The sequence below is a fragment of the Neofelis nebulosa genome, chromosome 9 (assembly GCF_028018385.1).
Source record: "Neofelis nebulosa isolate mNeoNeb1 chromosome 9, mNeoNeb1.pri, whole genome shotgun sequence".
Taxonomy (NCBI): domain Eukaryota; kingdom Metazoa; phylum Chordata; class Mammalia; order Carnivora; family Felidae; genus Neofelis; species Neofelis nebulosa.
This window is the reverse complement of record NC_080790.1, coordinates 122,725,928-122,741,229: the sequence shown is the minus strand read 5'-3', so window position 1 is coordinate 122,741,229 and position 15,302 is coordinate 122,725,928. Positions and strand designations below refer to the sequence as shown.

Here is a 15,302-nt window from a genome sequence, read left to right as displayed (position 1 = left end):
AAACAAAAACAAAAACAAAAAACAGTTGAACATAGAGCTACCAAATGATCCAGCAGTTCCACTTTTGGGCATATGCCCCAAAGGATTGAAAGCAAGGACTTAAAGAGCTATTTGTGTATCTCATGTTCATGGCAGTGTTACTCACGATAGCCAAAAGATAGAAGCAACTCAGATGTCTATTCATGGATGAATGGATAAATAAAATATGGTGTATAGATATATACAAGGGAATGTTATTCAGCCTTTTAAAGGAATTCTGACACATGGATGAACCTTGAAGACATTATGCTAAGTAAAATAAGCCAGTAACAAAAGGACACATACTGTCCTTGTAGACATACATCACTTACATGAAGTACCTAGAGTAGTCAAATTCATAGAGACAGAGAGTGGGCTTCTAGGGGCTGGGAGGAGGGGATGAGGAGTTAGTGTTTAATGGGTACAGAATTTCTGTTTTGCAAGATGAAAAGAGTTCTGGAGATGGATGGTAGTGATGGTTACACAACAGTGGGAATGTACTTAATGCCACCATGCAGTGAACCATCATTAAGATGGTAAATTTCACATTATGTATATTGTACCATAATATATTTTTTAAATCCCCCTCCTTCCAAAAAAAAGATGTAATAACTTCTGAGACCATCTATGAACATTTCGAATGGGAAAAGACATGAAGGAGACATGAGTGAAGGCACTAAGAAAAATAAGCTACCAAAAACTATAAGCATACTGATTCAAAAAGGTAATTAAAGGGTGATTTAAAAGCTACTAGATAGCATTTGTTCTGTCACTACTTTAAATAAAGAACTCTGTTCTATTTTGCATTCATTTTCATATTAAGTCTTCAAATCCCATGTGTATTATTACCCTTATGATACATCTCAATTTGGACAAGCCACAACTGAAGCGCTGAGTAGCCACATGTGGCTCATGGCTACAGTATCAAACAGCGTATGTGTAGAATCTTCTGACCCTGGCAGAAACTCTTTAAACCAAACAAACAGATTTGTTTTTAAGGATGTTGACTCTGCTGGCAGTGTTAGAAGTGGACAGAAGGGGGGGAGAAAGAACTAAGGGCTAGAAGCTTGAAGGGTTGCTTTGGACTCCAAGCCAGAGCAGACGGGGGACTGAATTACAGTAAAGCACACAAGGATGTGCCAGTAGCCCTTGTGTGTGGTGCACTTGCTTGGTGTCAGGCATAGTATTGCACCCCTTACGCCTCCACTTTATTCTTGCAGCAGCTCTGAGAGATTGAGTCTAACACCTCCACTTACAGAAGAGGAAATGCAAACACCGAAGACACAAGCACCTTGCTCAGGTTACCAGTAAAAGCTCATAGGTAGCAGAATCGGGACATAAACCAGGCCCGTCTGGCGCCAGATGTTATGCCCTTAACCATTGGACTATGTCTCTCAAGGATGTAGACAGAAGGTCCAATGTGAAACATTTATAGACTTCTAGGATTTGACAACAGCCAGATAATGGGAAGGTGGGCGAGGGCTGCATAAAGGATGCAGGAGTGATTTGGAGATCAGACCTGTTGCTTGGAAATCTGGATGAATGGTGGGAAGTGAGATGAAGATCTAGGCAGTAGAACCTGATGGCTGAGTCTTTTGCTTATTTTGTTCTGTTTCTTTTGAGGTGTGAATGCCAGGTAAAGAGAGGCAGAAACTAAGTGTGTAGCTTTTAAAGAACTACAGGGAGCAGTGGCAGTTGGAAGTGATGGATTTGGAGCTTGACAGATAGTTTAGAACTGGCAAGGACAATTTGGATGTCACTATGTCACTTGGGGACAGGAGATTGCAAGGTCCTGGGCAGGGGGAGTTTGTTGCCTTGTGAAGAGCTTGCAGAGGCGTGGGTCTTAACCTCCTTTGGGTCCTGAATGACTTTGAGACTGGCTGAGAAGTTGGAAAGAGCCACTTGACCAATGACCTCGGTGCAAGTAGTTTGGACAGACTGGGAGGAGGCAGTGGAGCCTGCAGGGTGCCAAAGACCGACTGAGCAAGGAAGTTGAATAAGCTGGATGGTGGAGGCTGGCTCTGCAGGGGAGGGGGAGGAGGGAGGATGGGAGAGAGCCAGTTAAAGGGCCGACTTCTATTCTTATGAGACTTAAGTGGCATTTTAACTAAAGTCAGATGAATTTTATCGTCCAAGATTGTCATAGAAACACCACCACCAAACCAATATGTAATATTAAAGCTGCCCTAACAAACAGATAAACAAATACAACTTTTACCAAGTTTATGATGGCTGACACATCACATCCGTTCTCATATATGCCATCAGGAGAAGTTCTTAGAAACTTTTGATTTAGGCACTGGAAATCTCATGGAAAAAACATAAATATGCTTACTAGTTTGCATGTCCCCAAACACTCTCCTGAGTGTGGCAGTGGTGAGTGTGTGTGTGTGCGCTCGTGTATCACGGGAAGAGGGTTGAAATGGGAATGGGGGACGCGTGTACATTATTCCCAGTTTGATGATGGTTGTGGATATTTGATGATGGTTGTTGGTATTTTATATTTGTACAGTCATGGTCACTCTTGTTTTCATGATTTGTCATTGACTTTACTGTTTTATAGACTAGAGGAGGCTCAGGTGCTGAGACCTATTGCTTGTCCCTACCCCTGGGGGACCTTGGCACCTTAAGGTTGCTCGAGACGGATCCAAGAGACCCCATGAGGCCCCAAATGCATCTTCCATCTAGCTCTCAACACCTGTGTCCTGATACCCCTCAGGACAACAACATGAAAGTGAGTGTGACCCTGAAGAGTTACAGGAAAATGTGGAACTTGTTGATCAAATCCAGTTGTCCCTTATGGTTAGACACCCTAAGATAAGGGGTGGATTTGCCTAGAACTACTCTGGTTCTAAGTCACAAGACTGATAAACCCAGTGAATATTATTTAATCCTACCTATCAAGGGAAACTGACAACTTCCTTCTGAAATACTAACAGCATTCAAAACATTACTTATAGAGTGAACATATTAAAACTGTCCTGGACCACCTGGGGTAGCACCACAGTCCCACAGTATTCTGGGGACCGGGCCTCAGGCTCCTGCAACTCCGTTCTGCTCATGCCTGGAGGGCTGCCCTACTCTGGATAAGGGATCTGGAGATTTTCCAACAGAGAGAGTGAAGGAAAATTTTAATTAGCTTTCCTCCCTTCTTGGTAAGGAAATAGATTTGAAATTTGACTTGTCAAATTAAAAATAGAGAAACCTGGAGGACATCAGAAAGGACAGGGGAATGAGCTAAAGAGGGAGATGATTTGGTGACAAAAGCTGCCAGGTGGAGGCAAGTGGGACTGCTATGACTGGGGCCGTGCTGCTGGCATCATTGGATTATGGAGAGCTTTAGAAATAGTGATATATGGGGGCCCCTGGGTGGCTCAGTTGGTTGAGCGTCTGACTTGATTTTGGCTCAGGTCATGACCCCGGGTTGTGGGATCAGGGCTTAAGTGGGGCTGTCTGCTGAGTGTGGAGCCTGCTTGAGATTCTCTCTTTCTCCCTCCCTCCCTGCCTATCTACCACTCGCGCATGCTCCATTTCATAGTAAATAAACTTTAAGAAAACAGTGATACATATATATCCAAGAGAATTGAAAGCAGGGTCTCAAAAATATTTGTACACCCATGTTCATAGCATTATTCACAACAGCCAAAAGGTAGAAGCCACCTAAATGTCCATTGACAGATGAATGGATACAGAAAATGTGGTCTCTGTATACGGTAGAATATTATTCAGCCTTAAAAAGGAAGGAAATCATGTTGCCTGGGACAACATTGATGATAAACCTTGGTGACGTTGTTACAAGTGAAATAAGCCAGTCACAGAAACACAAATACTGCGTAGTTCCACCTATATATGAGATATTAAAGTAGTCAGACTGTTAGAAACAAAAAGTGGAATGTTGGTTGCCAGGGCCTGGGGGGAGGGGGGAAAGGAAGTTGTTCAGTGGAAACAATTTTGCAAGAGGAAGAGGACTCTGAAGACGTGTTGCAGGGAAGTGTGCATATAGTTGGACTATTGTGCAGTACACTTAAAAATGGTTGAGATGGTAAATTTTATGTGTTTTTTTTTTTTTACCATAATTAAAGAAAAACACAAGCAGGATAAATCAATGGATGTACCTTTTGCTGTTACACTTGATTATCATCCTCCCGTGGCTAGTGGTAGTTAGAGCAGCACGGATTGCTGCAGTGACTGTGACTTACCGCGTGCTTACTGTGTACCAGGAGGCACGCTGTATCCTTTCGTAACCCTGTCAGTTCACTGAGCAGCAAGGTAGGCATCGTTATCTGCACTTATCACTGGGGAGTCCGATCATGAGAGAGGAAGTTGTTTGCCCAGGAACACACGGGTCGTAATGAAAGGGTTTGGGGACAGACCCAGCCCTGTCTGACACTAGATTTGTAGCCCCATTCTCAGCTTCCGCTTATTCATCCGTTCATTCACTGAAAATCCTTACTATGTGCCAGGCCCTGTGCCCGCCACTGAGGATACCGTGGCTATAGGCCCTGATGTTACAGAGCTTAGAGCCTAGCTGGGGTGAGAGACAGTAGGCAGGAAAAGGTGTAAATGCAGATGCAGTGACCAGTTTTGGTAAATGTTATGAAAGAGACAGGGTGCTGCGTGGAGGACTGGTCAGCATGGAAGTTGGGGCCTGACGCAGACATGTTCCCAGAAGAGCTCACGAGGGCTGTGATTCTCAGGAAGAGAGGCGTGCCGCCACCACCACTGCCAGGGGAGTCTGCAGGGGCCTCGCTGACCCAGATAACATGACTGAAATAAAGGACAAGAAACGAAAACATTCCCTCAAGACAAGAAGGGAGAATTTGAAGAGGCAAAGGGAAAGAAAGCCCAGAGCTCCCCTGTCAGGATTATAGACGAGTGTCTGAATATGTGCAGCCCGGTGGCCTGTGATGAAAGAATCCCAGTCCTGCCAAATTCCAGTAGTGTTCTCTTGTTCCACTGGGCCACGTCACCCCTCTGGGCCTCAAATTCCTCATGTGCATGGGGAGAAAAAGAAAGTAAAACATCCACCTAGATAGGTTTCTGGTAGTATTAGTAGTGATAGTATAATCATTACAGCACTGCTCCTGTGTAATTGTCTTCTGATGGGACTGCATCTCGAAATCTTAGTCAGTTCTAATTGCCACATTTTGAGAGTGACCTGGACAGATTAGGTGTATCCAAAGAGCAGGTCACTACAGAAAGTGTGGAATGAGTTTGGGATGCTTACCCTGCAGAGGTGAGTGCTGACAGGGGAAATGGTCATCTCCAGTGTGCACAGGCTGCTATGTGGACAGAGTGGTTGACTGAAGAGTGAACAATGAAGGGTGTTCACTTGTTCTGTGTCCATTCAAAAGGCAGATCTGAAACCTGGGAATCAGGCCTAAGAAAGGAACTTCGCAATAAATGGTTATAAGCGATAATGAGTTCCTGGACCACGGGGCTACTCTAACTAGAGACTGGCTAACAGGTTGCTGTAGGAGTCTTTCATTGGGAAGGATGTTGGTTTGCATATATTGTCTGATTCCTTTGTCTTAGATGTTTCTAAGTTATTTTAGAACAGTGGCTTTAAGCTGGCGGCAGATGGAGTATATTTAGATGTTGTATTATATTTAGTTGTAGATGAAGTGGCCAATGTACACCATTACAGAAGTTCAACCAAAAGCCCATCTGTATTTATTAGAAATTTGAAATGTAAATGAGCGCCGCATGGCATTGACCTTCATCACACGTTCTTGTCCTCTGCCCTAACCCCATTAGCCAGTCACCTTTTCACTTGTTGCTATCTGTATCAGCCCACACACTTTGGAAAATGTGCTAACATTTTTTCCATTTATATATTAATTCAAATTCTAATTGTTTTGAATACATGGTACATTGACATTGTTGAGAATTTTAAAGGGTTCACTGGGAAAAGCTTCCCTGACTCCCTATTCCCCTGTCCAGAGGCAACCATGGTTACTAGCTTCTCATGTATTTGTCTAGAGCTATTTTAAGTGTATACATACCTAAGCACATGTGTTTTTTTCTTTCTGCACTTCGCTTTTTTAAAAAGCATCCAACTCTTGATTTTGGCTCAGATCATCATCTCACAGTTCGTAGGATCGAGCCACATGTTGGGCTCTGCGCTGGGCATGGAGCCTGCTTAAGATTTTCTCTCTCTCCCTCCCTCCTCTGCTTGTGCACATATACACACTCCCTCTCTCCCTCCCTCTCTCTTGCTCTAAAAAACTTTTTTAATTAAAATTAAAAACCTGTATCAAGATGTCTTGAAGATTAATCCATAGTAGTATAAAAAGTGCTCCCTCATTCCTTTTCACAGGTGCATATTATCCTACTGGCCGTGTTGTGGACAAGGAGGCTATCTCCAGTCCCGTGCTATTACAGCATGGACAGTGGATTGCCTTGCATGTCCACTACCGCACACGTGTACAAGTATATCTGCAGGCCATGTTCCTTGAGGCCGACTTGCTGACTCAAAGGGAATAAGCATTTGTAATTTTGTTAGCTATTGTTATATAGTTCTCAATAGAGGTTTTACCAGTTTTCTCTCTTGCAAGCAGTGTGAGTGCCTTACTTCCTCAAACCCTTGCCAAATCAGTATATTGTCAGACGTTCTGAGCTTTTCCAAAGTAAGCGAAAGAAAGAATCTGAGTGCTTTTAATTAGCATTTCTCTTACTGGGAGTGAAATCAGTATCCTTTCTCCTGCGTACAGTCTTGCTGGGCTTTGTAGTGAGGCCATTGAAGAAAGTCATCGGTGCAGACTGAGCCTGGAAGGAGGGGGAGGAGCATCATATCCACAGGACAGAGCCTGAGAGTTCTTTTTTATTTTTATTTTTTTAATTTTTTTTTTTTTCAACATTTTTTTTTAATTTATTTTTGGGACAGAGAGAGACAGAGCATGAACGGGGGAGGGGCAGAGAGAGAGGGAGACACAGAATCGGAAACAGGCTCCAGGCTCCGAGCCATCACCCCAGAGCCTGACGCGGGGCTCGAACTCACAGACGCGAGATCGTGACCTGGCTGAAGTCGGCCGCTTAACCGACTGCGCCACCCAGGCGCCCCTGAGAGTTCTTTTTTAAATGAATGTTCGTGAGAGGTTCAAGCAGGCTCAGTCTCCTGCAAGCTAGTTAGCCCGTAAACTCTCTCACCCACATTGGAAAAATTCAATTAAAACAAAACAAATGTAATTCAGAAGTAAAACCACATCCAGAACAAACCATTTATATTGCTTTTTAAAATTTTTAGTCTTAAATTTAATAAAGTGATTTACTTTTGTATTTGAAACAAAATTTAGGATGCAAGTAAACATAATATGTTTAAGTTTGCAAGGAGCTGCCCCGTGCTTCCCAGCGTGTAGGCTCTGACTGGTTGACTCTCAGGGTATCCTTTGATCCCTCAAGGTTTGCTCCCAGCCTCCTCCTGTCCCCAACTCCTCATCCCCCACCCTGCCCACCCTCTGTCCGCCTTCCCTCAGCTTTTGCAGTGAGCAGGTTTTGGCAAAGACCACAGTCTTTTCACTCGGAGCATTGGCATTGCACAGCCTCACTGCTCAGTAGCGGCCTGACCGTTAGTTCTCTAAAATGCTTCTGACCAAACCGGCCCCATCCAGTTTTTCACCTGGAAAGGAACGTTCCAGTCTTAACAGCACAGGTTTGCTTTTGAGTTTTGCAGTAAGCTTCCCAGGTTCAAACCTATCTTGGTTGATGGCAGGGCCATCCTTCAAGTCCCTCAGATCAGAAACCCAGGAGGTCTCCCTGATTGCTATGGATACAGTGTCCACACACTCCATCCAGTCCTTCGGGAAATCTTGTCGGCTCTACTTTGAAAACGTATTTAGAATCCAGCCACGTCTCTGCCTCCATCTGCACCATCCTGGTCCACGCTGCTGTCATCTGCTGCCCGGATAACCTCCTGACAGGTTTCCCGCTTCTCCACTTGTTTCTCCTGCTGTCTGTTCTCCACGCAGCCAGCAGAGGCGACCTGGAGACACAAGTTGGATCGGGTCAGCCCTTTCTGTTCCAAGCGCTCCCCGTGGCTCTGCCCACCTCAGGGAAACCAGGTCGTCATGTCACGTGGCTCTGCACGGTAGGCCTCCTCACCTCTCTGACCCTGTCTTCTCCCACCCTCTCGACTCCTCCCACCCATCTGTCCTGGCCTCCATGCTGGCCTTTGAACCAGCCGGGCACATTGTCACTTCAGGGTCCATGCCAGCTTGTGTGCTCTTCCCACACATCCAGATGGCTCCCTGCCTCACCTCCAGGTCTCTGCTCCCGTGTCATGTTCTCAGGCCATTCCAGACACCACGTTTCACACTGCAGCCTCATCCCTCCCCACCCAGTGTGGACTGCTTCTCCCTTCCCTGCTTTATTTCTCTCCATTGCACTTACAATTTGGTTGATTTATTTGCTTTATGGTCTGTCTTCCAAACTAGAATGTAAACTCCAGGAAGGCAGAGAGCTTTATTTTTTTATTTTTTATTTTTTAGATCTTGCTCATACTAAAGCATCTAGAACAGTGCCTGGCACAGGGTAGGTGCTTAGCAAACAGTTGTTAAATGAACTCTCTCTCTTTTCTTTACCAAACTTGTTCCTCAGAGTCTGTCAAACCTAAACTAAAATAAACAAGTGTACTTTGGTACTGGTACTGGTGATGTGAATTAAATCCAGGAGCACTCATCCCTATTTTTTGAGGAATCTCACAGTATAAATACTCAGGCATCATTTGGGTAACAACATGGGGAGAAATCAAGTATGACACAAGAAGTGCCATTAAGGAGAATGCTAAATCCATTCAGTCTGTATCTGGAGGATTCAGTTTCAATTCAGGCGCTGCTCCTAAGAGGGCTGTAGACAAATAAGAACACGTTCAGAGAAGAGCAGTGGGGAGGCGCAGACGGTCCAACCCGTGACACGAAGTGCAGGAGCAAGAATGGGGAAAAGACTCCTAGGGAATAGGATTCCTTTTTTGAAATGTTGAGAAGGTGTTCTGTGGAAGATTACTAGGTCCACAGAGAAGATCTGTAGACCTGGAATCATTTCCTTACTCCCCTCCACCCCATCCCGAGCACATCTAGCTCTTGTGCAACCTGAATGTTAGGAGAGAGGCCTTCCTAAAGAAAAAAAGTATAAAGAATATAAGTATAAATTTATAAAAAAACAATAGATACAGGCCACTGAAGATGCCTGTGCAGTGAGGGTCTCCAAAGCATCAGCTTCATTTATTTCATGATAAATCCACCCCAGTCAGATTGCATATGCCAGCAAAACTGAGCTCCTTGTAATTCTCTGAACACACCATGTTTTCTCTTCCCTCGGTGGCTTCGCATAGAGTGTTCCCTGTCTAGAACACTCTTTTCCCAACAGTATCTACTCATCCTTTAACTTCTAATTCAAAGGTTACCTGTTCTGTGAGGCCTTAGCCGAGTCCTCCGGATAACTTAGGTGGTATGGCTTTTCCCACACCCTCACTGAATCCCATGCATGCCTCCACTATGGTACCTGGCTTCTTGTTTGACTTTGGTTGATTTGTCAGGCTTCCCTTATACTGTGTATCGGTCAGGATGGGCTGGATTATGCCATAGTAACAAGCAAGTCCAAAAACCTCAGTGGCTTAAAACAGCACAGGTTATTTCTTGCTCACACTGTGTGTATACATTGTGGGTCAGCTTTTGTTCTCACTTTATGCTAACAGAGTAGGCACAATCTGGAGCACTGCCAGTTGTGGGCCAGAGAGTAAATAGTGAAGCAGAACATGTACTTTCTCTTAAAGCTTTCTCCTAGAGATGGCATACTTGTCTACATTCCATTGGTTATAACTAATTGCAGGTGGTCAGGGAAATCCAACGTGACCCGTAGGCAAGGAAGCTCCAGAATATTGGCCAGTAGCCTCACAGCCTCAACAATTAGCTTCTTGAGAACAGGGGTGGCACAATTCTAAAAATCTTTATATACCCAGTATCTAGCACATGGTACTTAGCACATAGTAAGTCTTCAACTATTTTGACTGAAAAATGTAGAGAGCAGAACCTAAAAGAAGGTAATTGCTTTCCATTTACTGCAAGGAACCATTTCCAACATCTTTTCAACCTCAATAGGTGCTGACCTTCCTGTCTCTGGAAGTATTCAAGCATAGGCTTTCCTAACTGGTTAGTGCTATTTTCAACATAATTCATGCAAAGATGAGTGGTTAGAGACTTATGTGGTCTCTAAAATCCCTTTAATTCTGGGTACTCTATATTTATATCATAATCACCTTTTTGAGCTTGAGAAGGAATAAATTTGTGTTCACGGAAAAGGTGATAACATCTGACTGGAGCAGGCTATTTCTGTTGGTGACTTGAGAGAAACAAGAATGAGTTGAGGGGAGTAAACAAGTAGAGGGCTCTGGCCCCAAGCCCTCCACTGAAGGGTGATTACTAAATGCACGAAGTATCGTGTCCCTTACAACCCAGAGCGTAAAAGGAGGCCAGCACTGGACTTGGCGTTGCTTTGACACTTGAGGATTCGGCTTAGAAACAGGCTTGAACTCTTTGTGATTCCTTTCTTTGTTTCAGCAAAACCTGATAATTGTAGCCAGCAGATCTGCTGGCCTGCCAAGGTTCTGCCCACACACATTCCTGAGGATGGACGGTTCCCTTGTGTTCTCTTTGTTATAGATTCCTGATGACTGACTTGGTCTAGTCACTTGGCCCCGCTGTAACAGAACTCTGTAGTCATACATAGGAGTAAATAACGTGCCCCCTCTTCTGACAGTGTAAAATGTTATACATATTAAGGATCATGGTAGCCCTGTCAAATCACAATTAAAAAAAAGACAACACTGGAATAATTCAGCTTCTAAAACCTTTGAGCCCTTGGTAAGTAGGCTCAAAATAATAGAATTCATAATGTAAATAATGTAAAAATAATTAAAGGTAGTGGGTTTATTATTCAGTTGGTATTCAGAGTGAATATGGTCTAAAAAACAACATGGGATTTAGTCAGAATATCAGGCTCATCCGCAGATCTGCTGTGTGACTTTGTCATGTCACCTCAATGCGAAGGTGGGGGAAGGGACAACAACCACCGGCGACTTGGAAGGCTAGGGGGATGGATCAAAAGAAATGAAAGTACTTTGCAGGCTATGAAGCACTTTGAGTGATAACATAGAAGTAAATCCAGTTTCCTAGTTGGTCATGGAAATTTCTTGGCCTTTCTTTCTAGCATAGCAGTGGCGCCATCGGTGCAAATTGATCCTCTTGTGTGTGGTGTTATCTTAGACTGCAGAAGTCTCTTCAGATGGAACCTATTGATTCAGTTCGGAGCTTCTGGCAGTGGTTCACAGCACCAGCCACTGATCCCCACTGCTGGGATCACTTGACTCATGCTGAACAGTGATCCTGAAAGGTATCCACACGTTCGATCACTTATAGCCCTGACTGAATTCATATGAGAACCTGCCGGGTTTCTTGTTTTGTTTTGTTCACACATCTGGCTCCAATACAACTTGTTGACACGCTTCGGGTGCTTAAGGGGTTCACTGATTTTTTTGAGCTACTGTGTGCAACTCCACGCAAATATGTGATATTTAGGATGTTTGTAAGTAGGGCTCTTTTTAAGTATCAAAATTCTGCAAGGATTCTGCCTCCATTTGTGCCCTTATGGATTTCAGGGTGTCAAGCGTTCTTTGAAGTGGTCAGATTCATTGATGGATTAAGAACCGTGAGTGGTCACCATCCCTCCACCTCCCTAGTCCAGGCCACAGCAGTTATCATGTATTGTTCCAGGCAAATGACCTCCACAAGTCAGGCTTACCAAGTAAATGACAAGATAGTGATACCACTTAGGGGCTCCATGTTGACAAAGCCTGGGCACCCCTCCTGCGCAGATGGTTCATGTCACATCGAACCTCCCTGCTCTATGTGAGCAACTTACAACCACCCCATATGCTGGCCTCTCCATTTGCAGGGTGTACTGCTCACTGGCACTATTAATTTTACCTGTTTTAATATTTACTGATATTTTTTAATTAAAAGCAATACATTGGGCACCTGGTGGCTCAGTCGGTTGAGTGACTTTAGCTCAGGTCATAATCTCACGGTTCTGAGTTCGAGCCCCACATCAGGCTCACTGCTGTCAGCCTGTCAGCATGAAGCCTGCTTGGGATCCTCTGTTCCCCTCTCCCTACCCCCCCCCCCCACCCCCGCCGCCACTTGCGCTCTCTCAAAAATAAATATTTAAAAAGCAACACATGACTGTAACAAATTCAAACAATATAGAAAGCACAAAGTTACAAAAAAAAGGTAAATGTTCCTGTCTGTCCTAATAAAATCCCTCACTATTCAATGGATCAATATTTGTTCTTTTAAATTCTGTTTCTATTCAAGCAAATATAAGTCTACAAAGATTGTTCTTTAAAAAATGAAACATATTTTGCAGCACATTATATATTATTATTTAAATACGTCTTAGAGATGTATTCACATCAGTACCCATGGGTCTTAACCTTTTTAAATGGCTGCGTTTCATTTCCTAGTGCCAGCTCTATTGTGTGTTTCATCACCACCCGACTAATGGACGTTGTTGCTACTACGAAACGATGCAGTGGATAACCTGATTGAGATCTTTGCGATCATATGCGTGTATTTTTGTACCTCATCAGATTATGTGGGCTTTTCAGAGTGAAATGGCTAGATAAAAGGAAAGGCCTTTTCAAGTTTTGATGGCTATTGCTAAATTGACCTCCATACAAATTTCACCAATTTATACTCTCCTATTGCATGAAAATGACACAGTCTGTTTTTCTGATTTTTGTCAATCTGTGAAGAAGGAGGAAGAGCCTCATTTAAAAAAAAAATTTTTTTTAATGTTATTTTTGAGAGAGAGAGAGGGAGAGAGAGAGAGTGAGCGAGCACGAGAGGCTGAGGGGTAGAGGGAGAGGGAGACACAGAATCCAAAGCAGCCTCCAGGCTCTGAGCTGTCAGCACAGAGCCCAGTGCAGGCCCAAACTTAGGAACCATGAGAACATGACCTGAGCCAAAGTCAGATGCTCAATGGAAGGAGCCACTTAGGTGCCCCGAGCCTCATTTTTAATTTAATTTTCATTTCCCTAATTACCAGTGAGGTTGAGCATCTTTTCTAGTTAATAGCTTGTGGTAATTTGCTTGTTCATTTCCTTGCCCCCTTTCTAGTATTTTTGTCATATACATTGTAAACATTATCGTCATCTTATAAATTTCCTCCCAGTGTGTCACTTATGTCTAAGCCTTATTGATGGTTTCCTTTAGTAGTCAAAATTTATCATATTTATGAAGTCAAATCAATCAACCTTTTCTTTTGCAGTTGCTAGGTTTTAAGTCTTGCACAGAAAAAATTTTCAGCACAACTTAAAAAGATTTTTACTGTATTTTTTCTAATATGTTTGTGATTTTGTTTGTTGTATTTCTCTGTTAAATTCACCTGGAAATTATTTGTCTTTAAAATATTGGTGAGGATTGAACTTAGTTGCTTTAATACTTATTAATTTGCCTCACTTTCCCAACTGATTTAAAAATAGCACTGTTTTTATACTCTGAAAATTCCATATATGCAAAGTGTATCTAGATGATCTGTTCATCCATTTATCATTTCTTATGCTGATAATACACTATTCTAATTACTCAAGCTTTAAATGTTTTTTTAATGTTTATTTTTGAGAGAGAGAGCGAGGGAGGGGCGGAGAGAGAGAGGGGGAGAGAGAGAGAAGAGAGAGACTCCCAGGCAGGCCCCGAAGTCAGTGCAGAGTCCAAGGTAGGTCTCAATCTCACGAACCATGAGATCATGACCAGAGCCAAAATTAAGAGTTGGATGCTTAACCACCCAGGCACCCCTCAAGTTTTAAATATGTTTTGATGTTGGGCACCTGGGTGGCTTAGTCGGTTGAGCAGCCAGCTTTGGCTCAGGTCATGATCTTGCGGTGTGAGCTGCACACCGGCCTCTGTGCTGTCAGAGCCTGCTTTGGATTCTGTGTCTCCATCTGTATCTCTCTCTCTCTCTCTCTCTCTCTCTCTCTCTCTCTCTCTCTCTCCTCTCCCCCCTCCCCTGCTTGTGCGTGCTCTGAAAAATAAATAAATAAACATTAAAAAAATATGTTTTGATGTCTTGTAAAGCAAGTTCATCTAAATAGTTTTAAAACTTAAAGCTGTTTTGTGCTTTTTGCCTTCCAGAGGAATTTCAGATTTAGCTTGTCAAATCCTATGAAGAATCTTGATGGCAATTCCTCAAACATTTTTTTAATAAAAACTTTCAGACATACAGAAAAATGGAACTAATTTTAAATTTAGTTAAATTTAAACCCACATCCTCATCACCTAGACTTTACCGTCCCCATTTTACAGTACTTGCATTACCTGCTGGCATTTTGATTGTGATTGTGATTGTACTGGATTCAGAGATTAATCTACAGAGGACTGACATCTACATAGTTCTGAATCTTTGCCTCCAGGAATATACTATGACTCTCCACTTATTTAGGTCTTCTTTTTTGTTCTTGTTAGAGTTTTGGAGTTATTGCCATATAGATATTGCCCGTGTTTTTACAAAGGTTTATTCTGAGATCTTTTCCAGTTTTGGTTGTTAATGTGAATGGGCTCTCCACCACCCCCTCCCATTTCCTTCTCTAATGGATTATTTTTGGCGTAGGGGAAATGTAATGATTTGTGTGTATTGCAAATGTATCTCATCATTTTTTTAAGCTTATTTATGTTTTGAGAGGGATAGCATAAGCAGAGGAGGGGCAGAGAGAGAGAATCCCAAGCAGGCTCTGCACTATCAGCACAGAGCCCAATGTGGGGCTCGATCTCACGACCGTGAGATCATGACCTGAGCCGAAATCAAGAGTTGGACGCTTAACCGACTGAGCCACCTAGGAGCCCCTATCTCATCCTCTTACCCAGTCCTCTTATTAGTTATAACAGTTTTTCAGGAGATTTTCTTACTCATGTGCAAATAACACCAGTTTGTCTCATCTTGTCTAGGATCCCATTACAATGTTAAATAATGATAGTGGGAATTCTTATCTTGTTCCTGAGTTGAGTGTTTCACTACTAGGTGTAATGTTTGTTGTGGTTTCTGGTAGAAATCCTTTATCTCAGGACGTTTCCCTCTTTTTTCCTTCATTTCCTAAATCTTTTAAAAAATGAGAGTTTAGACCTAAACAATAGTAGAGACCATTTGGACCTGTGAGACACATACAGAGCCCTCCACTCAACAACAGCAGAATGTGCATGTGCCTTCTTCTCAAGTGCACCTGGAACATTCTCTGGGAT

At 43.1% G+C, this 15,302-nt stretch overlaps 1 protein-coding gene across 11 annotated transcripts in view; it reads left to right on the top strand.

Moving 5' to 3' along the window:
* Positions 1-15,302, top strand: part of ZHX3 (zinc fingers and homeoboxes 3) — a 123,083-nt gene that overhangs the window by 91,621 nt on the left and 16,160 nt on the right. The window contains exon 3 of one of the 11 annotated variants that reach the window (XM_058685619.1): positions 11,221-11,403. The exons of the other annotated variants lie outside the window; for them this stretch is intronic. The gene's annotated coding sequence lies outside the window, so the exon portion shown is untranslated. The remainder of the gene's footprint in view (positions 1-11,220; positions 11,404-15,302) is intronic. 11 annotated transcript variants of the gene reach the window in all.